This window comes from Leptonychotes weddellii, chromosome 3, assembly GCF_054177405.1.
Source record: "Leptonychotes weddellii isolate Sample4059 chromosome 3, ASM5417740v2, whole genome shotgun sequence".
Taxonomy (NCBI): domain Eukaryota; kingdom Metazoa; phylum Chordata; class Mammalia; order Carnivora; family Phocidae; genus Leptonychotes; species Leptonychotes weddellii.
In genome coordinates this window covers 41,041,268-41,062,355 of record NC_138371.1, presented here as the reverse complement: position 1 = coordinate 41,062,355, position 21,088 = coordinate 41,041,268, and the positions used below count along the sequence as shown (strand labels likewise).

Here is a 21,088-nt window from a genome sequence, read left to right as displayed (position 1 = left end):
TGCAGTGTGAGAGAAAAAGAGCTATGGGGCATGAGAATGGATAAGTGGGCAAGCATGTACTTGTAGGTTGTGATAAATGGTTGAATTTTTGTACTAAATGCATTGAGAAGTCAGAAGATTTTAAAGCAGAAATAGGATAGCATATGATTTATGGTTTTTGAAAGATCACTGTTATGTAAAAAAAAAATAGATTGTAGGCAAATAGGTTTAAAGGAGGAGAAAAATAAAATTAGGAACTAAGAGCTTACTGCATTCACAAACTGAAAGGGAATTATGTTCCTTTTGTTTTCATAACATTAAGTAGTAGTAATGCTGAGCAGAGAGTAGCACTTCAGTCCATCCAGTATATTTCCTCTCCTCCATTCATTCATTCATTCATTCTGCAAACATTTTTTCTAAGTCCTTTTATGTTGTAGGCACTGATCCTACCTAATCAGCAGAGCATATTATCCCCAGTGCTTTCCACAATTCCTGATTCCAGGAAATGCTAATGGAAGAACCACTGAAGAATTCCTAACATCCTATCTCCCTCAGGCTATCTTGAACAGCAATGATTAAATATTGTAAATCAGATATCTTCTGGTTCTCATATTCTATGATTCTATGATAGTTCTATATTATTTTAGGAATTTTTAAGAAATTGCTTTGAGGAAGTACGATTCAGAGAGAAATATGGATACACAAATATGGGGACACATTTTATTCATTATACTAAAAAAAAGAACTTTTTATTATGGACGAATGATAAAGATTCTAGGAATTTTTTCCAAGATATTTTTACATTGTTCCTCAGAGACTTTATCTGTGCTAGTGTCTTTAGAATGCTCAAATCCATGTTGTCGGTCCAATTTTCAGTCTAGAATCATTCTATAAATTTTAAATTGGAAAAAAATGCAATTTGGCTTTACAACCATATGTATGATCTATTTGAAATTTGTAAAGGGGTTGTGACATTATTGCTTATTCTTGTATTCTCAGGAAAAGAAAATATGATCACTTAAAGCTCCTAATCCCCACACCTCAAGCACACAACAATTAGCAATTGGATCACTGATGAAAACAAACGTTATTCCAATTCAAACTGAGTATCACTACAGTGAGAAATGTTAACTTCTAATGACCTGCTGGCATTAATGAGTTTTTAGTAAATCTAAATATATCTAAAGACTGGAAGGAAGCTATTACTGCATCAAGAAGTAAGAGTCCATCAACACATTTTGTGCTTCAGTAAATTTCATAAAACGTGGAAACATCATGAAGCATTTTGAATTGTGAAAACACATTAGTCAGTGGAGGCACACTAGTCTATCTTTCTAATGAACAAGATGACTGAGCCCTGGAACAGACACAAGTGCTTATAAACCTCTTGGATCTCTAGGGCCTACCCAAAATCTGGTAAATCCAGCCTATAACATTGCCTAAAGAGAGAAGAATGTTTTAAAATGGGTCCCTAGAGGATGACTCTGTGTTTAACTACAGACTCACCATCTTAGCAACACCAGGCCCAGGAGCTCACCAGCACAAACCACAACAGCATACACCCAGATGGTTCGGACCTTCAAACCAAGACATTCACGGTCACACTAGAACACATCCATGTGGTATGACTCAAGAGTCACCAAAAAGGTTTGCAAAGACAAAAACAGATCTAATAATTAAAATACTTATATTTAATAAATAAAGTCAGGATGATTGAAACTACCAAATGTTGGCAAAATTTCTTCAGGATCAAAGAATAAAGGTAAGCTTGACTGCCTACACAGCCTGATAGAGGAAAAGGCCCCTAAAGAACAGACCAAGTTAGAATTAATGTGAATCAAATCAAATCTGGCTGCTGGTGCCTAGCAATGGGATAGGAGGAGGATAGAGGGAGGAAAATAGTGATAGGGTAAGGGCTACACACAAAGATAAGCCAGGAATAAAAAGTTGGGATAGGGGCACCTGGGTGGCTCAGTCGTTGGGCGTCTGCCTTCGGCTCGGGTCATGGTCCCAGGGTCCTGGGATCGAGCCCCGCATGGGGCTCCCTGCTCAGCGGGAAGCCTGCTTCTCTCTCTCCCACTCCCCCGGCTTGTGTTCCCTCTCTCGCTGTGTTTCTCCCTGTCAAATAAATAAAAAATAAAAATAAAAAATAAAAAAAAGTTGGGATAAGTTAACTAAACACAGTGGTCACCCTATCTCGAAGGTCTCAAGAACATGTGGTATGGGCTATGCTCACATGTGTCCCAGGTTGTTTAATGATCTTAATAATGAGTTCCCAACTGTGGCCTTCACTTTATAGTGTAACCAAATACAAGAAAATAAAACATCAAAGGTAAGAATAGGTAGTCAGTAAGTAGAAGCCATTTCCCTGATTTATTTAGCAAATTGAGCCACTTACAACAAATTAGCAAGGCATCAGTAATTTATTTTTGGAATTCATTAACACTGAACTATTTTCATGCTCTGAAATTGTTACCTTGGGATGAGATGCTTTCTCTAATAATTGGAGCTAATTTCTTAAAATAATAAACTACTCCTTTTGGTCATTAGGTTTGTTTAGTTTAAGTGCAAGTTTATTAAAGTAGGCTTCAAAGGTAAGTCATTAAGCAGGGAAATTTGGTGCTTGCTGTTTTCAAAGACTTTTAAAAATTACTTATTTCTGAAATGTATCTAAAGCAATAACACTCCTTTAAAAGAAACAAATGGTCTGAGACTCAAATTTGGCTGGATCTCTTGGGATCGCATTGTGATTCAGATCAGAAATTAGTTAGGAGGGTAGGATATCTCCTAACCCTGTGTTCCATGAACAACATCTAACTGACATGGGGAATTCAGCTTAGTATTAGAGCTGCACAGGTTCCTGGGCTGTATAGAAGCGGGAATCATGGAGAACATCTCTGACTTATGGCTATGGTTTCCACCTAATTCTGACAAACTTAAAATGAAAACCCATTGCTCCTATTAAATAAAAGAAATTAGGGGCGCCTGGGTGGCTCAGTTGGTTGAGTATCTGCCTATGGCTCAGGTCATGATCCCAGGGTCCTGGGAACGAGCCCCGCTTTGGGCTCCCTGCTCAGCTTGTCCCTCTGCCCCTCCCCCTGCTCATGCTTTCTCTCTCTCTCTCTCTCAAATAAATAAATAAAAATCTTTAAAAAAAAACTAATTTGCGGGCCGCCTGGGTGGCTCAGTCATTAAGCGTCTGTCTTCGGCTCAGGTCATGATCCCAGGGTCCTAGGATCGAGCCCCGCATCGGGCTCCCTGCTCCCTGAGAAGCCTGCTTCTCCCTCTCCCACTCCCCCTGCTTGTGTTCCCTCTTTCGCTGTGTCTCTGTCAAATAAATAAATAAAATCTTAAAAAAAAAAAAAACTAATTTGCCAGTTCCTTAGGTAAAGCCTTATTGTAGTCACCCTGTAGAACCAATTTGAGCATGGTAATAATATGAACAAAACAGCAATCTAGTGTCTCAGATCAGGTGATGTGCAAAGTGTAATGTATTCTCCATTCGTTTTTAGGAATAGGAACTAATTATCTGATATATTACATATACTCTTCTCAGAGGGCATCCACCAGACTTCTTCCACTAGGATAAAGAACAAAGTTGTCAGTCCTGAAAAGATGAATTTATAAAGCCTTTTTAGGTACACTCATTAAGTGTCTTATTTCTGGACTGTAAAAAAAAAAGAATATTAAAACTTGTTTTTAAAAGGACTTAGATCACAGTAGCTCATTCTACATGCTAAAATCATTTAATTTGTTGCTTTTGATGTTGCTAATTGGCCACTAGTTCTTTTGATTTAAATGGATATGTTTTCCCCACATCAGTTATGCATCTTACTATCACTACTGAGTTTGACATCATATTGAAATAGTGTTCCCAGTAGGTAACCAGTCTATGTAAGTTATTAATGTTTAGCTGAGATACTAGTTTACCCTTTATTAAAACATCTCTTTGCCATGTTAATACATGATAATGTTCCTTTATTCCCACTATTTTAAAAGTAATTTGAGCAAATTTAATATTGAAATGTACAGAACTATTTTCACTTTTATGTATCCAGTTATAAAATATCTTAAAATTTTAGACATTGAGCTTAATTTAACAACTCAAAATTCCACATAAACCTAGAAAAGAAAACTATGGTATGTAAAAAACCACCAGTGCAGTCCTAAGAACAGACATCTTTACAACTTTGTTGATAGATCCTGGATTCAACCAGAACAACTGGGAATATGTGTACAGCATTCAAGAAATACTTCCTTAAAAATGTCACACTGACTTTGACCTTATCCTCTATAGGGGCAGTTATGTCTCCTGTGCCCCTAATTGTCCCAAACTTTCACATTCATATCAAATGATTATCTGTCACTCTTCCCTAACTCTTAAAGCAAAATCAGACATTTCCCTACCTCTAGCAGTAAAGAATATGTCTTCCACCTTCCTCTGACTTTATAGGACAAATGTGCTTTCACATCCCCTGATCTAAAGAAGCAAATCATCTACCTATTACCAGTAGAAATGGCTTCCCTCCATCCATCAGTCCCAGCCTGCAAACAGCTTGGACCCAGCCTTACAGCAGAGGAGAAGGAGGAAGGGGTAAGACAGAATAAGAATTTACTGGGGCTCCTGGGTGGCTCAGTTGGTTAAGCATCTGCCTTCAGCTCAGGTCATGATCTCCAGGGTCCTGGGATTAAGCCCCACATCAGGCTCCCTGCTCAGCAGGGGAGTCTGCTTCTCCCTCTGCCCCTCTACCCGCCCCCTTCTGCTCTCTCTCGTGCTCTCTTTCTCTCAAAAAAATAAATAAAATCTAAAAAAAAAAAAGAATTTACTGCAGTTGTATTAGGAGTCAGAGGCACAGCAATCACACTTACCACACGGCCCACGGTACAAGGAATCATTTGAAGGACCACCTATTTACTAACCCTGCTTGGAAGCCTTGTTCAGCATCTTCTCTTTGGATTTAGTTTAGTGATGAATGATCCAGTCACCTGGGCAGCTTAAGCAGCTACTCTGAGAGTACTGTCATCACCAGGCAAGGGTAATTAATCAAGGAGATGCCACATCTATCTGTAAAAGAAAAAAGCTGTATACTAGTTACATCCAGATTGCCATAGTCAATCTTTGCGAAGTCATATCTTACTACTCCTGATCATAGCACAGAATTCTGCTGACAAATGAAAAACTTTACTGTAAGAACAAACAGACTAAAATAAGTTCATTGCCAATTTGCCTCTAATTAGCAATGCCAATTTAGCATAGTATGTGTGCCCCTGGAACTCAGTCTTCCATCTTTCTGACACTATTTCAAAATCTTCAAATCCTTTTTATAGAAAAACACAAAAAGAAGCTGATTCCAGCTGTGACTTCATTCCATATGTCTAAAGATAGTATAATTGTCCAGTCTTGGGCCTGGCAACATCTGTATTTATTCTTTAGTCCAACACTTTTTTAAAAATTAACTGTAAACTGAAAGAAAACTAATAACTAATGGGACTAGGCCGTGTCCCATTTCATAGTAGCTGCAAATTTTCCTATTTTAAGGGTTCTGACACATTTCTGTTAACTCATTTTTTTAATCAGCTCAATTACTTTCTACAGTCTAACTAACATCTCTACTTAAATTTTACAAGACCCTGATTTCTTCCCTTAGAATGTGAGTCATTGTCAAAGCACTATCTGTATAATGTCTGATGGCTGATGGGATGGGTTCATGATTTGAGGAATGCTGTTTATAACAGAGAGATTTAAAGTTGGATTCTCCTGGACAACAGTGATACAAACAAATTCTTCCTTAATCAACAAAAAAGATTAGTCATAAAGTGATAACTGGATTTTTCAGTAACTACTTCTTACCCTTCCATTCTTGTAACTTCTCTTTGATCTACTATTCCTAGAATATCAAAAGAAATAAACTTTCAAGTGCCTTTACTTTATGCGAAAATTCACTCAATATTTCTCAGTTACAGGGGCAAGACATGCTTTTCAAGGCATGCAGGGCCTTCATACAACAATAGCTCCCAACTGCCTTCCTGCTGTTAAGTCCTTAAAAAACATTCTGTCCACTTAATTTTCACCCCTTCTCAGCCACATTTTTCAGGCTTCCCATCCTTGGTAGGCATTTTACTCTATTCAACTGTATTAATCAGACTAAATCAGGCCTCCCCTTGGGCACATCTCCTAATTACAAGTTACCATGACAATCAATCCTCTATAATTACCAATAAGTCATTATTGTGGTTTCTTTTCAAAGATCTACCCTTCCTGCAGAAGAGTTAAGTTGTTCCTAGATAAGGCTGATCTTAACCTAGGTAGAGTAGGTAATGTGCTATGAGAGAGTAAGACATGATCTGACTAAGGAATATCGGGAAGATTCTAGAAAAAAAAAAATCCCTTTAAAATTCTTCATATAAAGCTTCCCTTTTAAAATATGAATATTCTGGGAGAGTTATGCTATGGGCTGAATGTTTGTGTCCGTTCCAAAATTCACATGTTGAAAATCCTAATCCCCAATGTGATGATATTTGGAGATGGAGCCACTGGGAGGTAATTAGGTCATGAGGGGTGGAGCCCTCATGATGGGATTAGTGCCCTTGTAAGAAGAGACACAGACAGGTTGGTTCCTCTCTCCGGTCTCTACCAGGTGAAGATACAATGAGAAGATGACCTCCTGCAAACAGGAAAAGGACCTTCCCTAAGAACCTGCCCCTGCTGGCACGCTGATCTAGAACTTTTAGAAATAAACGTTTAAGCCACCCAGCCTATGGTATTCTGTTATAACAACCCAGACTAACCTAGATGGGTTAACTCAGCAAACTATTCACATGACAAAGTCAGAGATTTATAAAATACTTTCACCTCTATATGCTTATTAAGACACAAAGTATGAGAGGCAGGATGGAGTAGGAAAAAGGTATGTAATAAAATGAAGCACAGCTCACTGAAGGCTAATTCTACCTAATTAAAAATTGTTCCTGTCCCAGGGAGTCACATTTTGCTCAAGGCAAAATAAATATTCTAAACTAGATTGAACAATAACTAGTCTTGATTTACACATTTTATTTTAGTTCATTTTAGGTTTGTCTTTTCATGAGATGGTTTATAGCAGCTCCAGAATTTGTGTTATTTTCTTAGAGTACAATGCTCATTATTGAAACTTCCACAAAGCTCTTTACATAAAAAACAGATACCAGAGAAATATCTGAGTCACTAGAAGCATAATCTTCTAAAAGAATTTCAAAGTCAATAAAATTACCTCCAGATGATGCTACAAGAATAACTTAATTTAAATAAAAGATGACTGTCAAAAAGTGCCAGATTTTGAGAAGTTCTGTGTCATACTTCATTGCACACTTTTTAATGTCATTTAAAATTTTTTTCACACTTATCATGATCCTCTGAACAAGGATGATTTTTACATTATGAATTAATGAAATAAATGAAATAAAATTTATAAAGAAAAGCATAGTGTAGATATATGCTGGAAAGCAATGAAAGAATTTTCATCTATTAATAATTTACCAAGGTCACATCACAATTTGTAAGCCAAATTTTAATCTCTCATTTTCCATATTTAAAAACCACCCCTATGCATGTTGGAATCCATAACATAAAAATTATAAGCTTCAATAAATTCCATAAACTCAGGGCACCTGGGTGGCTTAGTCAGTTAAGCATGTGACTTCAGCTAGGGTCAAGATCTCGGACTCCTGGGATTGAGCCCTGTTTCGGGCTCAGCAGGGATTCTTCTCATCCCTTTTTCTCCTCCCCCCTACTCATGCTTGTTCTTTCTCTCTCAAATAAATAAATAAAATCTTTTAAAAAATTTTTATTTATTTATTTGAGAGAGAGAGAATGAGAGAGAGCACATGAGAGGGGGGAGGGTCAGAGGGAGAAGTAGACTCCCTGCCAAGCAGGGAGCCCGATGCGGGACTCGATCCAGGGACACCAGGATCATGACGTGAGCCGAAGGCAGTTGCTTAACGAACTGAGCCACCCAGGTGCCCCTAAATAAATAAAATCTTAAAAAATAAATAAACTCCATAAGCTCTCCTTTTGGTCTTCATCTTAGAAATGCCAGATACAACTTGGAATTTTTTTATCGCCACTACATAATTTTAGTTAACAGTCTTAGGAAAACATAGCTGACAGTTCACATTTCCAAATGAAATTTGGAACAAAGATAGCATAGAAAGCCATTCTTAAGAAGCTACTGGCTAATTTCACAATTTTGCATGAAAAGCGGTAGCTACATTTTTTTTGTTGGTATTTAGAATATACCATTTATAAAGAATGTATATAAAGTACTAGATAAGAATCAAAATATTTGAGGGAGAGTAGAAACCAAGATGCCTTTATTCAGAATATAGAAAACCTTATTACCCTTGGACCTAATTTCTCAGTATTAGTTTTGCTAAACTTTTATAAAGTTTAAGCAATTTATAGATATTTTCTTAATGGTAAATGTACTAGATAAAAAAGCTGAAGCATATGACCTCAAATTATTATCTCAAACTCCCATTCCAAGTTTGTTATTTCTTTTTTTTTTTTTTAAAGATTTTATTTATTGGGCGCCTGGGTGGCTCAGTTGGTTAAGCGACTGCCTTCGGCTCAGGTCATGATCCTGGAGTCCCGGGATCGAGTCCCGCGTCGGGCTCCCTGCTCGGCGGGGAGTCTGCTTCTCCCTCTGACCCTCCCCCCTCTCATGTGCTCTCTCTCTCTCATTCTCTCTCTCAAATAAATAAATAAAATATCGAGCCCGATGCGGGACTCGATCCAGGGACTCCAGGATCATGAACTGAGCTGAAGGCAGTCGCTTAACCAACTGAGCCACCCAGACGCCCTCAGGTTTGTTATTTCTAAAATTTTCTTCCTTGATTGAGTATCCCCTATGGTACACACAGTCAGTTTGGAAAGCACTAGTGTAAAGAAATAGGCTTTGAAGATACTTCCAATCCTGGCTCTGCCACTTTTGAGCATGAGCAAGTTAATTATTTCAGATGTAGTCCCTCCATGGGGCTAAAAATTCCTGTCATAAAAGAATTGTTAAGAATAAGTAAGATAACTTTTTGAGGAACCTCCATACTGTTTTCCACAGTGGTTATACCAGTTTGCATTCCCACCAATAGTATAGGAAGATTCCTCTTTCCTCACATTCTCATCAACACCTGTTGTTTCTTGTGTTGTTGGTTTCAGCCATTCTGACAGATGTGAGATGACATCTCATTGTAGTTTTGACTTGTATTTCCCTGATGATCAGTGATGTTGAGCATCTTTACATGCGTCTTTGGCCATTGGTATGTCTTCTTTGGAGAAACATTTGTTCATGTCTTCTGCCCATTTTTTAATTGGATTATTCATATTTTGGGTGTTGTGTTGTACAAATTCTTTATATATTTTGGAACTAACCCTTTATCAGTTATGTCATTTGCAAATATCTTCTCCCATTCCATAGGTTACCTGTCAGTTTTGTTGGTTGTTTCCTTTGCTGTGCAGAAGCTTTTTATTTTGATGAAGTACCAATAGTTTATTTTTGCTTTTGTTTCCCTTGCCTCAGGAGGGAATTTAAATAAAAACTTTAAAAAAAAAAAGAATAAGATAATTATGTAAGTGTTCCTCTCATAGATCCTGGTGTATAAAAGACAATCACTAAACAGTAGTTTTCTTCCTTTTTAATTCAATTATTCAACAAACCTTTACTGACCAGTTATAAATACTGGTGCTGGATGCTGGGGATACAAAGACAGCCAAGACTCCATGTTCCATTCAAGCCCGTGGTTTAACAGGGGAGAAGGATATATAAACAAATATTAGCAATACAGTAGGAATATTTCAATACTAGAGACTTATTTATCCATTCAACTAGTTATTATGTGAGTTATACATCAGGCATTCTACTTGGTACTGGAAATCCAAAAGTAAAATTTAATCCCATCTGGGAAGGCTATCAATTGTAGATTCTATTTCTTTACTATTTAGAAGGATTCATATTTTCTCTTTCATGCATGTCAGTTTTGTTAGCTTGAGTTTTTAAGGAACTTGTTTATCTAAATTCCTCAATGTGTTAGCCTAAATTAGCTTATATTTCCTTCCCATCATTTTAATGTCTGTAAAATCAGTGGTGATGTCCCCCTCTTTCATTTCAATATTGGACATTTGTGCCTTCTTTCTCTTTTCCTTGATTAATCACACAGAAGGTTTATCCATTTTATTAATCTTTTATAAAAATTGAATTTTGGCTTTTTAATTTGCTCTACTACATATTTTTTCTATTTTATTAATTTCTACTCTTATCCTCATTGTCTTTTATTTTACTTTCTTTGAATTTAATTTGTTTAATGATTTTAAGATGAATCATTGATTTAAGCCCTTCTTCTATAATAAATTTACTCAATACTATGAGTTCACCTCTGAGGACTTTAGCTGCATTCCACAAATTTTAATATGTTCCGTTTTCATTAGCATTCAGTTTGAAATGTTTTCTAATCTCTATGGCAATTCTTCTCTAAACCCTTGTATTATTCACAATGGTATTTATTAATTTCCAAACACTTGGAAATTTTCTAGTTGACATTTAGTCATTGATATCTAGGAAAATTAAACTGTGTCCAATGAACATATTCTGATGTTGAACATCTCTTCTTTCTTGCATTATTTTCAATTAATTATGTAGTTTTTATTATTTCATTTTCTTCCTATTAGCTATTTAGTTACACAGTCTCTTTACTATTAAATTGTACTCTACAACTACAATATGCGTCCTTGATTCCTTTAAATCTAACAGTATTTTTACCACTTTTAGACAATGTGTGGACTTTAGAATAATTGTACTCCCTCACCCCTTGCTCTTATTTTGTGTTCTTTTTGTTACATGTTTTAAAACCAGTGGGATAGTAGCACTGATTAATACAATCAATAGCATTTGGATGCATCCATATGTTTATTCTTTCCATAGATTTTCATTCCTTTTTGCATTTTTATGCTTCCAGGTAGAATTATTTTCCTTCTGTATGAAGTACTTCATTACTACTTCTTTTAGTACAGATCTTCTGAAGATAAATTCTTTCAGTCTTTGTTTACCTAAAAATATTTATTCATCCTTTTTGAAGGATATTATTTTGTAGACTGACATATGTGTGTGCGTATATATATATATATATATATATATATATATATATACAATATTACATACTTTTCTGCATTGAGTTGTAATTATAGTATCTTCTGTCTTCCATTGTTTCTGTTGAACAGTCAACTATAAGATACTGTGGCTCATTTGGCAATAAAACCTTTCCTAGTCTGATTTAATGATTTTTTTTGCTATGATCTTTCAGCACTTTTACTATGATCTGCTTAGATGTTTTTTTCCTCCATATTTATCCTGCTCAGAGTTCACAGTACCTCTTGAATATATAGCTTGACTTCTTTAATACGTTTTAGAAATTTCTCAGCCATTATCTCCTCAAATATTGGGTCTGCCCCATTCTCTTTCTTCTTACAGAACTCCAATTACACATATGTCAGATCTCTGCACATTATCTCATATGTCTCTTACATTCTTTTCTACATTTTCTATTCTTTTGTTTCTGTGATTCTGTCTGATCATTTTCTTATTCTCCATATACCAAATTACTAATTCTCTATAGTTGCACCAAATGCTAGTAAGCTGCCCATTAAGTTCTTAGTTTCAGATATTTAGAATTCCAGAATTTCTATTTGATTTTTTTTTTTTTTACAATTGATAGTTCTCTGCCAAAATTCTTCTTTCTTGACTATTAATCATAGTTATTTTAAAGTCTGGGAAACACCAGTATCTGAATCTCCTGATAATGTATTTCTATCATTCTTGATTTAGGTCAATTCTTTTATTTCTGTATGAATGAATTGGGTTTTTATTGGGTAAAAGACCCTGAAGACTGTAAAAATAATTTGAAGATCTGGGTGATATTACCTTTCTCCAAAGAATCTACTTTTGCTTTTGACAAGCACAAAGGCCAAGAGAAGTTTTCTTTAATCAAATCAGAGATCAGGATGATTTGAAACTGGCCTTCAGTTCCCGGCCTTCAGGGTTAGTCTAATTCTGGTTTACCCTTATTCTAGGAAGCAGCCCTTTGAGAGTCCCAACTGAAAAGGAAGCCTATTTAAATGGAGTCTACTTCCTTGACAAATCCTTAACTCCAATTTTTATTCCTATATCTCCATATCATTCAAAGAAGCTCTCCTCAGCTTCTCAGTCTTCCAACCCCTGGTTTCACTTTTGAAATCTACAATTTCCTTGAAGGTGAAAGTATCTCCAAATGCTGGACTCATTTTGTTAGTTTCCCTCTTTTTTCAGATCTTGGCTTAGAAATACTAGGTAGCTAACTGATACCTTCTGTGGCATGTTCTTTTCTTCTTAAAATTTTATCCAGACTTTATAATCATCCTCAATAGAACTGGTTTTAAGTAACCTAGTCAACCTCATGCACATTAATGGAAACTCTGACCCATACTCTTTTTAATTTTTTTAATCTATTGGCTTTTGACTGCTCTTTTCCTTCTACATTGTGTCACTTAAATTTTCAACCTTAAAAAATATTTTTAACCAGACTATTAGTGCATCCATACTAGGCTCAGGTAGCTCAGAAAGTCTATCTCAGGAATACAATCTGAAAAAAAAAGAGAAAAAAAGAAAAACCACAACCCAGCAAAAATACTCTAGCATCTAAGATATCTGTATATGTTGACATACCCTCAAATTATCTCCCCTAATTTTTACTTTCTTAGCATATCCACCGTTGTGGGAATTCTGGGTGATTCACCTGTTATTGGACTCTAGTGCTCTGGGGTTATGATGCCTGGCCGACACCACAGCTACCAGTTACTAGCTCCGGTAGGGACTTGATACAACCCAGAAAGCATATATTTCCACTTGAACTATTCCACAATTTACCCAAAAAAAAAAATCATTAACACTAGAATGAGTAGTATGTTTTCTTTAATGGTCAACAACCACTGTTCAAGGGAAACAGAAAAAGAGCCCTAGAAATACATGATACAAGCATAAAGTAAGGGTCATTAGAAAGAAAACTTACAACTGGAGAAAACATCAGATTGCACAAGACACCAAGAGTGCTTATAATCCCACAGAACAGAGTAACTGACCTGGGCACAGCTAGATTCATCCTATAAAGTAAAGAACCCTGCCCTTGTATCATTGTCAAGTGGTATGGTTGCAAGATAAACTCCAAGTGGACTGTGTAACAATGGGAGCTTCCCGGCTGAAAGAATATTTAAAAATAATTGGAGCATCTGGAGCTCAGATAAGGTGTTAATTATTAGCAACATAGCAGGTGTTAGTGAGAGATTCTTGTTATCCTCACGTTGAACAAGCATGTTCCTGCTGAGCCAAGTTTTTGCAAAGCCATCAAAAAGGAGAGAGAGCAAGCCACCACGGTAATTTCCAGGGCAAGCCAAGAGGCAAGATTTATCTTTTCCCTAGCTAGCCCTGCCATTATGTGTGTTGTTTAGACACTCGGCTCCCATCAGTCTCAGTCTCCTCATCAGTACACTAGAGATAATAGAGGTGAGACTGGATAAATTCAATGCCAGCTCTGGTATTAGGACACTGTTTTCTAATTGTGCGCAAAGTGTTTCCAAGCTCAAGTTTTGCATAACACAATTTTTCTTTCTCTAATCCACTTAGATCAGTGGGCTCTCAGCCTTGGGTGCACATCAGAATCACTAAGATGTACTTGTTTTTCATTTTTATTACAAACTATGTCAAACATATATAAGTAATCAGAAGAGTACATTAATGCTCATGTACCATTATCTGACTGCAACAATTATCAATATTTGGCCATTCTTATTTTATCCATATCTTCGGCCACTCCCCAATCCATCCCCAATTATCATTATTCTTAATAGTTATAACGTATAATTTACATACATTGAAGTACAAAAATCTTGGAACTACAACTTTGATAAATGAGTACAACTATATAATTCACATCCCTACCACAAGACAGAATATTTCCACCTGCCCAGAAAGATCCCACATTTGGAACTGCTTTAGAACTTCATATAAATGGAAACATAGAGTTTGTATTATTTTGTCCAGCTCTGTTTGCTTAACATAAAAACATGGAATTAATGTTTTTTTAAGATATATTCCAACGTATTATATTTTTGGAAACATTATTTCACAAATAAAATGAAGAAATCGTAGGCTCCATCTCTGAGACAACATCTCAGACACTAATAGAAGTTGACTATGTTGAGAAATATCCAAGGCCATCAAAAAGCTAAAATCTAAAAAATTAGTTTTAGTGTATATTTCTGCCACCAATTATAATCTTATCCTTGCACTTCACTTTAGTCTAAAATCAAGTTCTTCCCCCGGCTATATTCTACCAGAAAATGCACTCCTTGAGGGTCTTGGAAGATAATACCTATGTGGAAAAATTTCTATAACTAAACATGATTGACCCAGCTCTGACCCATAGCCACATGACTAGGAAAATTGTTTTAAAAGTGGCTTAGACTGGATTACATATATCTTAAAGGCCACTCGTGTATGGTGTAATTCAAATACAAGAAATAGCTATTAATTTATTAACACAGCTTCTAAGGTGTGGGAAATGTACCAATGGTGCATGCAAGATCTTAACAATGTTCAGAGAAGAGCCCATAGATAAATCATCACAAAAGCAAGAAAGATGGAGCTATAATTTATATAAGTTGAAGAAACTGGAAGAATCATTTCCTTAAACTCAAAAGGGACAGAACTGTAATTGGCTTACCAGTTTCAACCCAAATATCTATTGAATATGTATTAATTTGTACTGTTTGTGCTGGCCAAGTTCTTCCCAAGCACGAAATGCATTTGAAAATCTGTTAATGGCTATAGCTTAAGAGGGTGTTTTAAGATAACACCTTCTTTTCAAGAAAAATGCTTAATGTTTTTCAACCACTATTAGGTTGTGGCTTCAAGTAAGTGTTCAAACTCTATCTCTGTAAAAGTTTCCTTATAAAATGTTACTTAGTTAGAAGATAAATAGTTGTAGGAAGTGCATGGTAAAAAGAAACTGCAAGGTTTTTCAATCCTTTGCCTTGAACTGGGAAAGTGTAAGAATAAAGGAGGAGGTGGAGGGAAATGTTTACATCACTCAAAACATAGCTACAGCTGTTTTGCATCAAAGGAAATGTTTTTAAAACGTGCTAAAAGCTAGTTCAAAATACCTAAAAAAGAGATTCACTACGCATTGAAAGGGACATCCACCTTCCTCAAAACTTAGTTTCCTAAACGATCATGTTACTTTGGCATTGTATTTATGTGATCATGATCTAACATTATAATCACAAAAGATAAGACTCTGCTTTTTAAAAATCCAAAAGCCGCCACAGCTCAGCAGCTGTGCATGATTAAGAATGTAAATAGGCTCAAGAGACTGATTCCATTTCCAGGTTCTCTGTTTATGAATCACCTACCCGGAGACATAATTTTAATGGAAACAGAATTTCTTTCTAAAGCAACAAATAAATTAACTTTCAGGAACCTCCCAGCAAGGCACTTCTTTACTAGTACTATTGCACTGAACAAAAGCAGACTCCATTTTCTTTGCTTTAAGACATCTGTAACAATTGACATGTCAGGAAATGAGGGTTTCTCTGTTTTTCATTTTCTAGGAAAAGAAAAATATTAAGGTGCCTTTTCAGCCACAGCAACTTAAACTCCAGATCTTGTTACGGCAAATGAAAGATCTGTCACTGAGGATGGGTACAATACTTAAAAAAAAAAAAAAAAAAAAGATTTTATTTATTTATTTATTAGAGAGAGAGAGTAAGAGAGAGCATGAGAGGCTAGAGGGTCAGAGGGAACAGCAGACTCCCCGCTGAGCAGGGAGCCTGATGTGGGACTCAGTCCTAGGACTCCAGGATCATGACCTGAGCCAAAGGCAGTTGCTTAACCAACTGAGCCACCCAGGGGTCCCTGGGTACAGTACTTTTGATGGTGAAACTAGAATGCATTACTTAGGCTGTTCAAGCCAAGATTGGGTTGGCTGCTTCTATTAACCTGGCCCATTAAACTGTTAATCTTGACCCTGATTGATGTGCTTGATTTACAGTTCAAGATGAAATCCACTCAAATGACTGTGGTATAAAAAACTGTGCTATATTATTTAGCCAATTATTTAGCCCAAGGGACCCACTTCAAGTCTGAAAGCCATTATTCTTTCTGAGTAAAGGACAATGGGAAGTGAATACAAATCTAAGAAAAAGTAATACTAAGTTATCTGAAATAAGAGGCTATACCGGACGCTGAAGCTAAAGGTAATTCAACCTCATTGACATTAATATCCTGCTCACTGTACTATAAATTATAGTGCTTGGACATATGCAATTTTGCTTTTTGCCTCTCCAACAGTGTGATGTTGAAAGTGCATCGATGGCATTGCTATGGAAACAGACTTGGCATGCAACATTTAAATCAGACTTTTAAAAACATCTGTGTCTATCAAAACATCAAGTTATACACCTTAAATGCATATAATTTTTGTAAATTATATCCCAATAAAGCCATTTTTTAAAAAATTTCTGTAGGGGCGCCTGGGTGGCTCAGTCGGCTAAGCGGCTGCCTTTGGCTCAGGTCATGATCCCAGAGTCCTGGGATCGAGCCCCGCATCGGGCTCCCTGCTCAGCGGGAAGCCTGCTTCTCCCTCTCCCTCTGCCTGCCACTCTGCCTACTTGTGCTGTCTATCTGTCAAATAAATAAATAAAATCTTTAAAAAAAAAAAATTTCTGTGACTCCTAATTCTTGATTCTGGTTTGAAGAACACAGGATATAAATTAGAAGAAAAACAATCCAGAAAATAAAACTCAGTGAATATGGTCACCTTGAATAGTCATTCTTCAACTGTAATATAAACGTATCAAATCAACATTTTTACAGCTTAAACTTACACGATGTTACATGTCAATTAAATCTCATACAAATTTTTTTTAAAAATAAATTGAGATGTAATAAAAAAACTTTTTTTAATTTTGTTATGTTAATCACCATAGATTACATCATTAGTTTTTGATGTTGTGTTCCATGATTCATTGTTTGCGTATAACACCCAGTGCTCCAATCAATACTTGCCCTCTTTAATACCCATCACCAGGCTAACCCATCCCCCCACCCCCTCCCCTCTAGAACCCTCAGTTTGTTTCTCAGAGTCCACAGTCTCTCATGGTTCGTCTCCCCCTCCGATTTCTGCCCCCTTCATTTAAATACCATGATTCCTACAACCTAATTTATCTTTTTGCCACTAGCCTTAAATACCCTTACATTTTATTGATTTTTATAAATCCACTCAATGCTAGGACATATGCCCTAGTCAATCAGAAATGCAAGTCTAACTGCTCAATTAGCACTGTCCTACTCTGTAAGGAATTCAATGAAATGAGGAAATTATTTTTACTTCTCAATACTTTCTCTGAGAAATCCTGGAAATAAGAGTTAGATCCTACTTCTAATTGGGAGGTGATATGGGAAACCTTAAGAAATAACAAAAATTCAGACTGAAATTATGACTTAAATCCTTAAAAATTATTTATTTCATCCTAAAAAATAGAATTCTCTTAATGCAAAAAATAAATACAACCGTTACAACACCCCTTTATAAAACTAAATTTATTTGTGACATAATTATTAGAGAATTATTTTTTCAAGTGCCTTCCATAAATGAAATTACTGAAGCTTTACTATTTATTTATGAAATCATGCAAGCAGACTAGAAAACCTAAAGAATATCATACAAATTTTCTATCCACTTCCGAACCGCACTTTAATGAGAACTTTAAAATGGCAAAGTACTTAGAATTTGTTTGTTTTAGAATTATATAATTCAGGCTGAAAAAGTAATTATATAATTCAGGGTGAAAAAATAAAAAATAAAAATATATCAATATCAGGCATTAAGTATAAAAAAGCAATGTGAATGCTTCCTTCTTCATTTAGAAGTATGTTTTATTCTGATCCAATAGAAAGATGAGATACATAAAATACTCTCAGAACAAAGCAACAGCCAACAACATTTTTTAAAACATCCACATTTGCCCCAACAAAAAGCATCATTCATTCCCATGTACCTAAGACTGTGGTGTCAAGACCAAAAGATGTATGACTTGAGAATCAAACAAATACTAAAACCAGAAGTAGAAAAATTTAGCTTAGTTTTATAAAATAGTATTATCCAAAAAACCAAGAGCTACTGACATTTCCATCAGTGATTCTAAAAGCTAGACAAAAATAACATGGAATTTATTTTTCGAACATGAGTTTCTCCATGTAAAACTTTGAACTTGGTTTTACTTTGTGAGGAAAACACTATCTAGATAATTAAATTATTTCTGTTACACTTAATATATACATTAAATTATTCCTGTTTTATTTAACATATACTAGAGCTATCCTTTAGCTACCTGAGTTAGCCATTAATAAAGGCCAAATCACCAATATTAATTACCAATACAGCACTATAATTATACATCTGCATAATTTTTCACTTAAACTTTGCTTCTTAATCTAGAAGCTAAATATCTATGAATCTGAATGATTAAATATAAAGACAAATTCAAGGAGACTTTTTGTGTTTACGTAACAAAAAATTATGTGAATTACATGGGATTGCATAAATTTTTAGTTAATTGACATATTTTACTGATGCATGTGAAAAGTAACTCACTAACTTTAAGAACATCAGCTATTATGATACCTATCTAAATTTTTACTATGCAGAAAAAAGGTCATATTTTATCACCTTGAAGTAACATAAATCAAAACTTTATCATAAATCAAAACATGTATCAAAACTTTAAACATATAATCACTAGTTTTTAATTTAAAAAGATTTTGCATTTATATTTCCAAACCTTTAGGCATGACTAAATCTGGTCTTACCCATTCTATCTCATCACCTAATTACTTCCCCCAGTATCTGTAAGTAAACCATAGCAGAGTCCTTCATGTTCCACAAACCCAACCTACTATGCTCATACCATTCTGCTGCCTAGAAAATCTGCTTTCCTTTTCACTGCCTAGAGAAATTCTCCTCCATCATTCAATGCCTAGCTCCAATATTATCTCCTCTATAAAGTCTTCTGTAGTTTCCCAGAATTATGGGTTGGCTCTTCTGTGCTGCCAAAGATTTTTAATTTGTGCTTCTTTCTTTAAGAGTGGGATCATCTTAATCCTTTTTGAGGATAGAATAGTACCTGGGGGAGGCCCTTAACAAATATCTTTGAAAAAAAGAAAGGAGAGAAGGAAAGAGGAAGGAAAAAAGATTAAAAAAAAAAAAGTAAATAGATATTTCTTGCAGTAACTCTACTTTTTTTTTCTGGAAATCACTGTAATCACATATTGTGTGATTAGAACTCTGTGAACTATTATCAACATAATTCAGTTTTGGAAGTCTTTCAAATATGGTACTTTAATATCTCACAACATAGCAGTGAGAAGGTACATAGGTGTTACACAAACATCTGCCTTTATTACTGCTAATCTTTAGGAAAATAAAAGTTCAGAGTTATTATATAAGTCATATCAGTAAGATCTAGTTTGGTTTGTATTATTGGAGTGAATAGCTTCCTAATTAAAGAATAGTTAAAGCTTACAGGGAAGGAAATAAAATCATATGGTTATTAAGGAAGGACTTTAAAGCAAATTCTAACATCTATTTGGGGCAACTGTTTCCCAGGAATGAATTGCTACATGCTAATGGGGTCAAAGACACTACATGATTCCCCAGGGGCCCTTTTCTATTCAAAAGAGCTTTCAAAATACAGTGGGGGAGGAACAAGAGGCTAGGGAGCTATTCCTTCGTGCACCAAATGCATTCTCAGAGTACTAACATCTGTTTCAGTTTACATACTTTGAGTATGACTTTATACATGGAATTAAACTTAGGCAACATGCCTAAGAAGCCTGTCTGCAAAAGAACTCCATGTACCATCAACAGCTGGAATTTGTATAGGTCCACATTTTACACAGCCTAATATCCTGTGAGCCACCAAATGACCCCAGTCTCAAAACCTAAATGTCAAAGAACAGCTCCTAATGCTCATGAACATTTTATAGTTGAAAGGGATAAGAAAGTAAAGGAAAAGGAATCTGATTCTAAAACAACATATAGCGCTAGAATTTAAAGAGATGCTTCTGTAAATAAAGACAAAGATCCAAAAATCTTTTCGAATTTCTTTATATTAAGACATGCTTACTAAATAACATTTCCCTAGTTTTGTTAGACATTAAAAATATTTTTCATGTGCTAATAGACAATTATAATTTCTTGTAGACTGAAATATGATACAAACTCTGCAAAACTAATGATGTTCCTTTGCTGCCACCATGTGGTATACCTGTATTTTTGCAGCCATAGTTTAAGTTTGTAAATAATTTTTATACCTAGTTCTGAAGTCTTCATCATCAGCTCAAATCGCTGGTATGCAAATACTATCAAAAACTTGAGGAACATAGTGTCTGTTCCCAGATAAGTTACATACCTATGGATCATCAACCAATAAGTAGTAACTAGGATCCCACAATGCAGGAAGCATTGCATTATGGTATCTGGAAGAACAACATACTGTCTTATTCACAAAGAGCATACATCTGTTAACATCAAAACACTGACAGATCTCTGAAAATGGTAAAACATTGGTGAAAGAAACTGAAGACAATGTAAACAAATGGGAAAACATTCCATACTCATGGATTATAAGAACATATATTGTTAAATGTCAATACTACCTAAAGTACTCTACAGATTTAATGCAATCCCTTTCAAAATACCAATAGCATTTTTCACAGTACTAGAAAAAACAATACTAAAATTTCTATGGAACCACAAAAGACCCCAAATAGCCAAAGGAATCTTGAGAAAGAAGAACAGATGGAGTTATCATGATCCCAGATTTCAAGATACACTATAAAAAGTGGATGGTATTTTTTTTTATAGATTTTATTTATTTATTTGAGAGAGAGAATGAGATAGAGAGAGCATGAGATGGGGGAGGGTCAGAGGGAGAAGCAGACTCCCTGCTGAGCAGGGAGCCCGATGCGGGACTCGATCCCAGGACTCCAGGATC

The 21,088-nt window shown here is 35.5% G+C and overlaps 1 long non-coding RNA gene across 2 annotated transcripts in view; it reads right to left on the bottom strand.

The window, feature by feature from the left end:
• The window catches only part of LOC115943012 (uncharacterized), a 221,002-nt gene that overhangs the window by 144,918 nt on the left and 54,996 nt on the right, over positions 1-21,088 (bottom strand). For both annotated transcript variants that reach the window (XR_014143465.1, XR_014143466.1), the window contains 3 exons: positions 4,849-5,044; positions 1,942-2,097; positions 1,486-1,556 (listed from right to left, as the gene is read on the bottom strand). This is a non-coding gene — a long non-coding RNA (uncharacterized LOC115943012). The remainder of the gene's footprint in view (positions 1-1,485; positions 1,557-1,941; positions 2,098-4,848; positions 5,045-21,088) is intronic.